The sequence below is a fragment of the Zalophus californianus genome, chromosome 1 (genome assembly GCF_009762305.2).
Source record: "Zalophus californianus isolate mZalCal1 chromosome 1, mZalCal1.pri.v2, whole genome shotgun sequence".
Classification (NCBI taxonomy): Eukaryota; Metazoa; Chordata; class Mammalia; order Carnivora; family Otariidae; genus Zalophus; species Zalophus californianus.
The window spans coordinates 196195660-196209595 of record NC_045595.1 but is presented as its reverse complement, the minus strand read 5'-3'; the positions used below and the strand labels follow the sequence as shown (position 1 = coordinate 196209595).

The window sequence follows — 13936 nt, the reverse complement described above, 5'->3', positions numbered from 1 at the left end:
TCCTCTTTTGTGTGACCCCTTTCCTCTGAGTGTAGGGAAACCTGTGACTTTCTCTTAACCAATAAGATATGGCAAAAGTAATGGAATGTCTCTCCCCGGATTGCATTATATTATATAAAACTCCATCTTAGCCGATGGAAAAAGACTCTCCTTTTGGCTTTGGAAAAAAAAAAACAAAAAACTGTCATCTATGAAATGCCTATGGAGAGGATCATATGGCAGAGAACTAGAGGTGGGCTCTAGGGTCTGGAGGAGGCTTGTATCTGACATTCAGTAAGAAGCTGGGACAAGCAAATTAATTCTGCCAGAAGCCTGAATGACCTTGGAGGCAGGTTCTTCCCCAAACCCTTTAGAAGAGAAAGCAAACGAGTCAACATCTTTTTTTTAAGGAAACTGATTTACTTTTTTTTTTTTTTTTAAGATTTTTATTTATTTATTTGACAGAGAGAGATAGCGAGAGAGGGAACACAAGCAGGGGGAGTGGGAGAGGGAGAAGCAGGCTTCCCGCTGAGCAGGGAGCCTGATGTGGGGCTCGATCCCAGGACCCTGACCTGAGCCAAAGGCAGACGCTTAATGACTGAGCCACCCAGGCGCCCCACCAGTCAACACCTTGATTGTAGCCTTCTGATACCCTGAACAGAGGACCGAGGTAAGACCTGCTCAAACTTCTGACCCATGAATATGTAAGATTTTAAACAAGTGTGTTGTGGGGGTGCCTGAGTGGCTCAGTTAAGTGACTGACTCTTGGTTTCAGCTCAGGTCATGATCTGAGAGTCCTGGGATCAAGGCTGTTGTCAGGCTCCCCATTCAGCAGGGAGTCTTTTTGTCTCCCCCTCCAGTTGCTCCTCCCCCTGCTCACGCTCTCTCTCTCTCTTTCTAAAATGAATAAATTTTTAAAAAATTGGTGTGTTGTGATAAGCTTCTAAGTTTGTGGAAGTTTGTTACATAGAAAACAACAACAACAACAAACTAATTCTATAATTTTTTAGTAACATCTTTGTAACAAAGCACCTCTTCCATTTTGAAGGTGGAGGAGAGAACAGTTTGAAAACAGGTACTGATTGCTTTATACTTCTGCCTGGAAACACTACCTGTCACTTGAATCCGCAACTATTCACTTGGCTGTCTAAATGAAAAAGGGCTGAGAAACATTCTCATGTTTCTCACAGATAGTTTGCACAGATAGTTTCGCACAGATAGTTTGCAGAGTACCATTTTGTAAGCCACAATTTACCTTATTTTTTTTTACAACAAAATATGTTTTCCTCTTCATTTCTGCATGCAGACTACATTAACCCTGCCCCATGACAGATAACACAGACTCTAAATCGGACATGGTCTTAAAATTAAAGTCAAGAAATTATGAGTTGTATGTGGTAATACATAAGGTCTGTAACTAAGTCTTGGTCATAAAAAACAATTTTATGTCCTACTCACATCACAGTACAATGGTGGGACAGGGAAAGGGCAAACCCAATTAATATTTTCATTTGGAATGCTCCTTGATCATACTGATTTTCTGTCTATACAAAGAGTCATTTTTTTAGTGTTTTCTACTAATATTTACCTCTAAATTTTAATTTTATTTTTCATTATCTTGCTTAGCCATATCTGAAGTGTTTGAGAATATCATCCACTGAAGATTCTGCAGCAGCTTATTATATATCTTACTCATAGAAGTTTGAAGGCTCAAGGTCATGTAATATATAAAACTATGGTGGAACAGTATAGTGGTGTTGTGGTTACATAGGAAAATACCCTTGTCTGTTATATGGGTTACAGGATAGCGTGTTGGCAAATTACACTCAATGGTTCAAGAAAACAAGTTATTTATATAACATTTGAAACTGTTGTGTAAATTTTGGAATGTTTTGAAATTCAAGAGGAAGAAGAAGACAGGGAGAGGAAGAGAGAAAAGGCTGTATTCAAAAACAATCAAGGGAACTTGAACTGGCACAGCCAAACCTTTGTAGGAAAGATAGAGCAGTTACAAGTGGACTTCCTGAAATTTGTCAATTTGCAGAAAAGGGCAGAGATTCAAATAGAAAATGGTAGGAGTGTCTTACTGCTCTAAAGAAATGGGTTTGAAGTGTAGCTGACAAAAAGAATGGAACTTCAGGAAGAAGAGAATGCAAGCACCAAACTGCACATAAAATTTACCATTTAGGCATTTGCTAACTTTTGAAATTGCTCATGTATAAGATAAAATGTCAGTAAATGAAACAAAAACCAACAGCAAATATTCTATTTACAGATTGATGATGTAAAGAGCTTGGCAGATCTTATTCCCAGTGAAAAAAACTCTAACTAGTAAATATTATTGATAAATAAAAACATTTAAACACTATAAAAATGCTCCAAAGGCATAGAGCAAATGCAGAAATATTTATTCAATAAAATCTACCAAATTTTAGGATACATTTAATAATAACATGTAAACTTACACTTTGAAAATTATAAAACATTTTTTTAAAGAAATTGAAGAGACATAGGGGCAGCAGGGTGGCACAGTCAATTAAGCATCTAACTCTTGGTTTCCACTCAGGTCTGATCTAAGGGTTGTGAGATTGAGCCCTGCATCAGGCTCTGCACTCAGCACGGAGTCTGCTTAGGATTCTCTCTCCCTCTCCTTCCACCCCTCCCACTCATGTTCTCTCTTGCTCTCTAAAATAAATAATTAAATCTTTAAAAAAAAAGAGAAATTAAAGAGACGTAATTAATCAAAAGACAACCCATGTTCATGGAATGGATTTAATATTGCTAAATTGGTAATATTCTCTAATTTTATCTGCAAATTCAAGTAAATCCTTATCACAATCACAGCTGCCTTTGTATATATCTTGATCCTGAAACTCATGAAAATGCTGAAAACAATCTTAGAAAAGGAGAAAAAAAGCCAGAAGACTCACATTTCACAATTTCAAAACTTATGACAAAGCTACAATAATCAAGAAATAATGGAAATGGCACATGAATAACATTGTAGATCATGCAATGTAATAGTAGCAATATAATAAATATAACTGAGACTCCAAAAATCAGTCCTCATATCCATGGTCTACTATACTTCCGATCCATGAGAAAGAAACATCAACTTTCTTTAAATGTTCCTGCCACTATATATTTCAAATATTTTTTATTAAAGGGAAAAACAGTCATCTCTAAGTACTGAGTGGGATTCTCGAACCAATTCAGTCAAGTAGAGGAGGGCATCTCAGATTTCACTGCACATATGAATTACCAGGATATCTTCTTAAAATGCATATTCTGAATCAGTTATTGGGTGGAGTCTGAAATTCTACTTGGAGTTACAAGGGACCACAGTATTTTAATTTAACGCATATGTTAGTAAAATGAAAATTTCTGTGGTAATAGGAAAAAAACAGATGATCTACATGGTCAAGAAGTCTTGAAATACCTCAAATACACATAATTTGCAAAAAAAGTTTCATCCTGGGAGCACCTGGGTAGCTCAGTAGGTTAAGCATCCTGACTCTTGGTTTCAGCTCAGGAAATGATGTCAAGGGTCATGATATTGAGCCCCATGAGCAGACTCTATGATGGGCATGGAACTTGCTTAAGATTCTCTCTCTCCCTCTCCCTCTGCCCCTCCCCACCCCCAGCTCATGCACAGGCACATGAGCACGTGTGGTCTCCCTCTCTAAAAATAAAGTTTATTCCTGGTAGAATATTATATTATCGCCATATTTTCATCATAGATATAAAATAGGAAATATCACAAATCAGAAAATACCAATAGTATTAATAACATATTTCTTTAGAGCTCATAGTTAGAAGAATCTTATATGAATATCCTTCTTTAATGTTACATCATGTGGTATGTGAAAGAGGAAACATCACACAGAACAAAATGAGAAAACAAAAGTTGTTTTACTCTGATACTCTCTCCCCAGCAATAGGGGAGAGAGTACAAAGTGCAGACCCAGCTCCACAACCTCCCGACACTGAGACTGTGACCTAAGCCAAAATCAAGAGTTGGACGCTTGACCAACTGAGCCACCCAGATGCCTCTGAGATTTTGTATTTTTAACAAGCTCCCAGGAGACCCCTGGGGGTTGGGAGGCCCCACCTGAGACTTCCTGAATCAAACTGCAGGTATCAACAGGATTCCCACAGGATCAGCATGCACTTTGAACTTTGGAGAGTACTCTTCTAGCTTGCTTCGTCTATTCACCATTTCAGCTTCTCCGATTTATCGTATACAATACTGATTTTACCCAGAGTAGCCCAAATGCAGCGATGTTACATAACCACATATCATTGCCACGCTTTTGTTGCCAAACAATGCCACACAATGATTTGATTAGGAATTATAGTTCTGGATAGTCGCGTGCAAGCCTACTTCTTACTTTTCCCTCCCTCTCTTTTCTATAACAACGCAGCAGGTATCTTTCCCAACCCCACTCCCATTTAGGAAATAAGCCGTCACTTCTCCTTTCTTCCCATACTTCAGAGTCTTTTGCTCTACCGTGCTCACATAGGGACAGATATGTATACAAGGCTCTCCCTTCTAAAAAGTAAATTTTAAAATCTTCTAATTGCAAAAAGGAATAATTAAGTGTAATATAATATGGTGTAAATTTTGGTGTAACCTCCAATTCAGTCTATAACATAAAACTAAGACAGATGAAATCAACAAACAGCGCTCAGAAAATCAACCTCAGATGCCCTTCGAGAATTGCAGATAGTTACAGGGGGAAAAAAGGAGATCCTGAAATAAGCAACCCTCATTTTATAAATATCGACACTAATGGTAGGAAAAGATGCAAAATTAGGAAGTGGTTATAATTAAAATGCGAGTATGTTCAAAAAATAAAACTTGGGTATGTTGTTCCTTTATTTTTTATACTTTCATGACATTAGCTTAAAATTCTACCTTCTTCAGACAAAATTAGTTTTACTTAGCTTTGAATTATTTCATTATTTTCACAACCTCAGGTAGTGGTTTAGAAAATGGATTGAAATTTGGAAAACTTGGGATAGAGTCACAGTCCATCTTGTCATTTAAATGTGACCTTGATTAGTAGTTTAACGTCACTATCTATGCCATGCTGTTATTCATATGGAAATAGTGTGCTATCTTACAGTTTTATTTTGGATATTAAATGTAGTACTGCATATGAAGCAATGAGGATACTGTGTGTTCTAAATAAATGTTATTCTGTAATTATCATTATCATAATGTATTCAAACTTATTTAACCAGTATTATTGTCATAGGTATCTGATTCAGCAGATCATATGCTTACCTATATACAGTTTGTTCTGTATATATGTCGCTATTGTTTCTGTTTTATTGAACATCCAGCAAATGTTCAGAAAACTGAAGAGATTTCAATGATCCAAAGAACTAAAAAGGTGATGAGGGTGTAAGTTCACTAAAGATGCAGCTTTTCTATATTCTTTGTTATAAGCTAGTTCTACATGTAGCTCTTGGCATGGCCATGCCGTTTTCCTCTGTTGGAAAATACTCTTTTTACCTTTCTACTGATGAAGAGTCCACAGATTTTCATTCTGAAATTCTACCTTCTTCAGACAACTTTCTTAGACTGAGTCAACATATCCCCTTCTTCTCTGAATTTCTATTAATTTTATCACTAAAACATTGTACATCCATTTTTCCATCACTAAAAATGCTAGCTTTCTTTTGTAAGCTACTGAACAGAAAACAAATTATAAAATATATTTTGTTTCTTCCTTGACTCTCAGCCAAATTTGGTTTTACTTGGACCAAAATAAATACACAAAAATGTATTAATGGCAGATTGAAATTTGATAGATTGGAAAGTGATGGCATAAATTGGTGTAATTTGAACTTAGCTTATTTGAATCAATAAACAACTGGTAGGAATTAAATACCTTTACTCTGAGTTGAGTTACAACATTGTACTAACTTACAAAAATTGTTGAACTCTACTTCTGGAAGAGATTGTCAGACATGCTTTTTGAACTTTGAAAGACTGGAGATAAACATTCCAAATGGAGTCCCATTTCTCCATTAAAGAGAATACATTAAAAGTGAAATACAAGTCATCAAAACATCCATTCACTTTCTATGCACATATTTTAATTTTTTCTGCTATTGAAATTATTTCTCTTGTTTGAGATTTAAGGCATCTGCCATGCCTCTGGATTGTAATCTATTGAATACAATATAAAGATCTTATTGGTGTATCTCTATAATTATTCAAGAGGTAAGTAAGGAAATGGGTAGTAAGATATGATAAATCAACAGCTATTCTCTTAATATTAATTAAGGAAGCTCTGGACAGACTGACCTTAACCAAGCCGTTTACCTTCAATGCTCACAACCAATGTACATACATGATCACTTGGCTGTCAATACTCGTAACCATCTGTTATAATGGCAACAGGCCTACTCTCAAAATACTGTGATAATTTAGATAGCAGATGCCAACTAAGTAGATTGGCAGCCTGAAATTTTGAGAGCACTTTCTCTTTTTCCACAGAGAGTGATGCCACATTAACACCAACATGGCTTCTTACCACCATACCACCTGTTCATTCATTTTAGGCCAAGAAAGATTCATGGAGGGGGCAATTGTGAGTACATGAGAAATTATTGAGTAAGGATCTGTTGTGAAAGAATAATATTCTGTTATATTCAGATCTATATTTTAAAATGACCTTATATATTTAAGAGTATAAAACCACTGTGCCTATGAAAAGTCACAAGATTAATCCAGAGATTTGAAGGCAGTATTGTTAATGTAATGTGGGCTTGGGTTAGTGTGGATTTTTAAGCATATATAAAAGCAATAATTTGTTTCCAGGACTTAGGCTGGAGGAAGATTTTATGCTAAATATATCTTTGCTTCAGAATTCCAGAGCAAGGGGGCAGGGCAGGGTTTGGATTGTCATTAAAACTGGACTATCATTCACAGATTCTAATATTAGCTTGCTTTGTAATGCATGACATGTGCTTAAAATTACTCTAATATTTTCTTCCATTTCCTTCTTTCTGTCCATATGCAGTATCTCAGGGAAAAATTATTAATGTCCTGGAATTTTTTTCCTCCCAGTATGGTGACACCTTGAATCTGAAATGTTAACATCCCCAGTTTCGGAATAAAAGTGGGGCCAAAAATTGTCCTTCATAAGTATTTATACTTTCTCAATTCTATTCAAACTGCAATCTTCCAAAGAGGTCAGATTTGGCTAGAGTCTCAAGGCTTTTATGCCTCAAGCCTCTGTATTGGAAACAGTCTTCTATGGTGTGTCTAGTCCATGAAAATGAATGTCCTGGCATGTTTGAAATAATGACAGATGCCAGCAACAATGGTAGAAATCTGGGTAGTGCAGCTCCATTGGTAGCTTGACTCCATTTGGTCATATCAGAAAACAGGGTCTGCTGTGGCATCTACATGAGCAACCCAGAGGTGTGATAAGAATTCTTTTTCAACTGTTCACTGCCCCAAAGAAGTATCATTAAATCTCTCAGTCTGAGTTTTCCAAGTGGCAGACCAAACAGCCCATCAGTAAAAATAGAACAAAATTTACCAAAAGAATTAGTGACCATGGTAAGAGAAGGGCCTTGACTTCTGCCCACTAAGTAGAATAACCACGCCCCATTTAGGCTCTAGCTGGAAGCTGCAGAGTGGAGAATAAAGTCTCTACCAAAGATGGGAAAAAACTGTTAATTTTTCACAACTTAAAGGTGAAATGGTATTGGACCCAAGCTTTCTATATTCTTGAATATACCAATTTTCTTTCACAACTGAGGCATGTTGGACATTTCCCATTCATGCTGTTATTCACCAAGTCTGAGTTGACACACCCAAAATAGAAATATGAGAACAAACCATCACAGGGTCTCCACTGTTCTGAGAAAATGTGTTGCTAGCTGTGCTATCCTATAATAAACAGTAAAGGAAGTTCTTCAGGCTCATACAATCCAAACCACAATCCAAAACAATGAGTACCAGGAGCAGTAATTATGTAACTACAAAAGCCAGTTAAAATGCTATTATGTTCCTTTCTTCTTTTAGCTGATTTAAACTGATTTTTAACTGACTTTTTATACAAATATTTGTGCCCAATAAACATATGAAAAGATTTTCGACATCATTAGACATGAGGGAATACAAATTAAAACCACAGTGAGATACCATATTACACCCACTAAGATAGCTATAAAAAAAAAATCAAACAGATAATAACAAATATTGGCAAGGATGTGGAGAAACTGGAACATTCAGACACTTCTGGTGTGATGTTAAATTGTTCAGTGACTTTGGAAAACCATCTGGAATTCTTCAAAATATTCAACATAAAATAACCACAGGATTCATCAAATTCACTACTAGGTAAACACCCAAGAGGGTTGAAAATATATGTCTATAAAAATGTTTATATGAATGTTCACTGAAGCATTATTCATAATATCCAAATGTTCGTCAATTGATGAATAGATACATATGATATGGTATACTCATACAATGTTATTTGTCAATAAAATAAATAATGTTTTGATTCATAGTACAATTTAGATGAACCTTGAAAACATCATTATTAAATGAAAGAAACCAGCCCTGAGGCCTGCATGTTTTATTATTCCATTTATATGAAATGTCCATAAAGAAAACCTGTAGTGACAGAACGAAGATTAATGGTTGCCTAAAGCTAAGGTTGGGAGTTGGGTGAAAAAGGGGAGTGATATCTAAGGATTTCTTTTGGGGTGATTAAATGTTCTAAAATTGATTGTGGTAATGATTGCACAACTCCATAGACATACTAAAAAATATTCACTTGTATACTTTAATTGGTGAATTTTATAATAAGTGAATTATATTTTAATAGAGGTATTTAACAACCTATTTAGCTTTGAGATGTAGATTCCTCTGCTTAACACAAAATATTTCATCTAAAGCTCAATACCTTAATAAAATACCAGAGCTGTTCCTGGAGGAAAATCAACAAAAGGTAAAGGTGAACTGAGAAGAGGAGCTTAAAGTTTGTGAGGTATACATATTAAGGGACAAAAACAAGGTATTTCAGGATAAATAATAGTAAGTAGATTTTAATCTGAAACTAATGTCAGAGATCACTAGCTTTGTTTTGTAGCTATGGATGTTATGATACTACAAGTTTGTTTATTTATTTATTTATTTATTTATTTATTTTATTTTTTAAAGATTTTATTTATTTATTCATGAGAGACACAGAGAGAGAGAGAGCGAGAGAGAGAGGCAGAGGGAGAAGCAGGCTCCCAAGGAGCAGGGAGCCCGATGCGGGACTCGATCCCAGGACTCTGGGATCATGACCTGAGCCGAAGGCAGACGCTTAACCATCTGAGCCACCCAGGCGCCCTATTTATTTATTTTAAATTTTATTTACTTTTTTTGAGAGAGAGCATGCATGCTAACAGGGAGGGGCAAAGGCAGAGGGAGAGATCAAATCTCAAGCTGACTGTACACTGAGAGTGGAGCATGATGAGGGGCTTGATCACGTCCCAAGACCCTGAGATCATGACCTGAGCTGAAATCAAGAGTCAGACGCTTAACCAACTGAGCTGCTGAGGCACCCCTGTACATGTTTTGTTTTTAAATCTTCAAAATTAGAAGTAAATGTGTGGGGCACTTAGGTGGCTCAGTCCGTTAATTGTCTGCCTTCGGCTTAGGTCATGATCCCTGGGTCCTGGGATGGAGCCCTGCATTGGTGTCCCCGTTCTGCAGGAGTCTGCTTCTCCCTCTCCCTTTGCCCCTCCCCCCCCCCGCTCATGCTTGCAAGCTCTTGCTCTACCTCTCACTCTCTCTCTCTAGCATGCTCTCTCAAATAAATAAATAAAATCTTTCAAAATATTATAAAAAAAGTAAATGTACAATCTCATATTTAGTTCTCTGATAATTTTATCCTAGTTCTAAGTTTACATTGGAACTTTTATGTTAATTTGTTAATATGCTGTTATTTTGACTTTGATATTGCAAACCAGTCCAAATAATTTTAGAATTTCTGAATGTTATGCCTCAAATTTCGAATATATTTTTAAAATGCAGCAATTTTGCCCAGCTCATTTTTACATACGTTATTTGTATTTAAATATGGATTTAAAGTATACATAGAATATATCTTGAACTTTAAAAAATGTTATTTTCTATACCATCATATATACTGTATCAAAAAAAACCCTTATTTTTTCAGTAATATTAAACAAATTAAATTCACTAACCAACTAAAGATTATGTTTGTTCATGTAATAGTACATATAGAGGTTTGCTTTAAGTAAGTCTTTAACCAGTGGTTAAGCAATGCTACTTAGGACCAGTTTCTGATCATTGCTCACAATTGGCTTTATCTTCAGACTGGCTTCCCTTCTGGTAGAAAATTCATTACTAACCGATTCTAGGTTATATGCTTTTACTTTTATATATGCAAGAAAGAAGTATCACAGTGTTGCAGGGTTGCAGGGTTCTTGTCTCACAGAGTTGAAGAGTGAACATCGTGGACAAAGGGTGAAGTGAAGTGAAAGTTTATTAAATGAAGGCAAGAACAGAAAGGAAAGAAAGGCACCTCTAGAGTGAGAGGGGTCCCAATAGGTTGCCACTGAAGGCTTTTATGGTTGGTCTTTTATAGAAATCTGACCAGAGAACTTGATAAATATCTTGTCTATAACATTTAAGACAAACAAGGTGGATTTGTTATGTTCCCTTCTCTCAGGTTAATATCTTGTCCATAACACTTCTCTACACCTGAGATTTCTGTGAGCCTGGTTATGTAGCCCTCTGTGTGAGCCTAGACATGGAGCTCCTTACCTGTTTCTCCCTACCTAGCCTTGCCTGTCCCTTACTCAATGGCATCGCTAACAAAATCTTAGAGAAACACTCTGATTAGATTAGCTTAAAACATGTTATGAGTAAGTATACAATCCACATGACCAAGAGGATAGAATATATAGTGATTGAACTTAGCAAACTACACACCTCAAGCCACTGTATTTTGATGGTGGGATGGTTGTCAGTATTCCAGACTCATATGAAACCCTAAAAGAAGATAGAAATTCAGTGGGAAGTGGGAGAGGAAGACCATGTTGGAAAGGCAGACCCAAAGATCCAATAAATAATTTAATTTTGTAATGAAATTATTAAATGCAGTGTTGTTACTAAATTTCATTTGTTATGAGAAATGTCAAGGTTTATTTATTTACTTATTTACAATGTAGCTATTCATTATCTCAAGGAAAATTTTTACAAAATATGGCAACAAAAACACAGTGTTTTTAATCTATTATTGCAATATCTCCAAAGACCTCATATTGAAATCTAAAAACAAAACAAAACAAAACAAAAACCCATATACTTAGCATCAAAGTAAAATGTACTTTCAGCATGATGTAGGGGAGGACAAATTTTTCCACTCTTCAAGGTTCTTCTAGCTGTTCTAAGAATTAAATTGACAGGAGATAGATTAACAGAAGAAATGAATCAAAGTTTAATTACATGTGCACAGAGTCCACATAATACAACAGAGACCTGAAGAGATGATCAAGGTATCCAGCTTTTCTACATTTTAGACACAGAAACATGAATCTGTGAAGAATTGACAGGACAAAGAAAATTTATGTTTGGGAGCTTCAAATAGTAAAAAATTCTGAAATTTGCGTTACAGTAGTAAATTAGTAAAAGTAAAATAGTTTGTTTATACAGTCTCCTTGGCTCTGAATTCCTTATCTCTGGTGATAATGATATCTTTTTACCTTCCTGTATAGGAAGGGTTTCGTTCACATGGGGGATTTATTCCTGATTTCTGGAGACAAAGGAGGGTCAGAGGGTCCTTTTTGCACTATTTCTTAACTTCAATTCAAAATGATCAAAATGCCATTCTGGCACATTTTGGGGCAACCTGCCCTGGACTCCTATAATAACAAGTATAGCAATGAGACATATTCACTTAAAAACATCTGTGACCTCAGGGGTTTGTTACAGTGTTACTGAATAAATTTCTTTTATTTGTGAATATTTCATAATATTCTTACTTATATTTACTTACTTATGGAGACCAAATCAATAAAAATAAATATAATAATGATAATATTGACAGGAATACAGTCATGGGAGAAAGATTATCGAATGATTCAGAATCTAAAATAAAGTGAGTGCACTGACAAATTAAGAAGCACCGATAAAGTGATTTTCAACTATCATGCTGTTTTCATGTTGAGCCAAATTCATCAACAATGAAGAATGTTGAAAAAAAATGAATATTGGTTACATATATTTTGGTATATGTGAAATATTAAATAATTTAACTATATTTAAATATTTATAAATATATTTATATATAAAATTAAAGATATATATCTCTGTATAAAGATATATATATACAAATTAGATATATATAAATTAAGATATATATAAGATATAAGATATATAATATGTATAAATTAAGATTTACACACACACGTGTGTGTGTGTGTGTATATATATATATATATATATATATATAAATTAAGGCAATGAATTCAGAATGGTGGAGGGCATGGAACAGAGGAAATTACTTTCTAAAACATTTTGGAGATTTGTTATGTGGATGAAAATAATGCTCCCCAGTACCAGCTTAGAAAAATCTGGAACTGATCAACAAATAGAAAAGAGGGGCGCCTGGGTAGTTCAGTTGGTTGGGCGTCTGCCTTGGCTCAGGTCATGATCCTAGGGTCCTGGCATCCAGCCCTGCATCAGGCTCCCTGCTCAGCGGGGAGTCTGCTTCTCCCTCTCCCTCTGCTCCTCCCCCCCCCACTTGTGCTCTCTCTCTCTCATTATCTCTCACATAAGTAAATAAAATCTTTAAAAAAATCAAATAGAAAAGAAAGAATAGGGCAATGACGTTACTATCAGAATAACTCATAACAATGTGGTGGTCCCTGCACCAAGGCATCTGAATCAATTTAGGGACTTTTTAAAAATGCAAATTATAAAGTCCTGCCTACAGAAAAAGAAACTCTCAAGTTGAGTGCCAGTCATCTTTTAACAAGCTCTTCTCATGATTCTGATGCACACTAAGTTTGGGAATTTGTAAATTCTCAAGGTTTTATATTTTTAGAGAAGAATATTTAAAATTTATTTTTAAATTGTCTTGGGCATTGGTGGAGTCAAAGGGGAGTTTTTAACTATTTATAATTTTTATAAATTAAACAGCATGTGATCATAATTTAGGAATAAACAGTTGAATTGTAGGTAGACCTTTTCTTACATTTGATTTCTGTAGAGCTCTTTGTACTTTTGATTTTTTTTTCACATCAGATGGATAATGTGACAGTCATCGTGGCAAGGTTTGAGGAATGCACGTGTCATGCAACAGCATGAACACCCAATCGTCATGCTTATGAAGTACAAATGCACAGTGGCTTCTCTAAAGCTTGTGATAACATTATATTAAATGAAGTATTCATATCATCATCTTCCAGCTGGGGAGGCTGTTGCTCAGAGCAGTACTGATCTCATACATAGATAAGCAGGGCTGCTACTTTGGCTCATGCTACACTGGGATTCATGAAGTCCCATACTTATGGATGCCTTCTTCAAAAAAAAAAAAAAAAAAAACCCTTCTGGCACAGGTTTGTACCAGTGGTATATCTGAGTAGGGAGTCCTGAGCCCAGCCTGGTTCCCATGTCAGACCCAGCCTCTATTCCTTTCCTTAGGGCACTCACTTGAACACCCTTTCCTAACTCGTCAGTTTGTTACAAGAGGCATTGACATTCACATGTGTAGAGATGTCCCAGAGCCTAATGATTCTCGTCCGTGATTCCAGGAAAGCAGTCTGGCAAGTTAATCTCTCCCACTGATCACTACGCCATTTCTTTCATTGAATAGTGCACAACTGGTATCAGAAAGTGGCAGACATGCTAATTTAGGGACACTCAGATGATTTATATGGATAGGATTTCTGCAAAAAATATTTA

At 35.7% G+C, this 13936-nt stretch overlaps 1 non-coding gene across 1 annotated transcript; it reads right to left on the bottom strand.

Moving 5' to 3' along the window:
• Nucleotides 1-13270: 13270 nt before the first annotated feature.
• Nucleotides 13271-13375, bottom strand: LOC113919128. The gene has a single exon (XR_003518855.1). It is a non-coding gene; the product is annotated as a small nucleolar RNA U13 (small nucleolar RNA).
• Nucleotides 13376-13936: the final 561 nt, after the last annotated feature.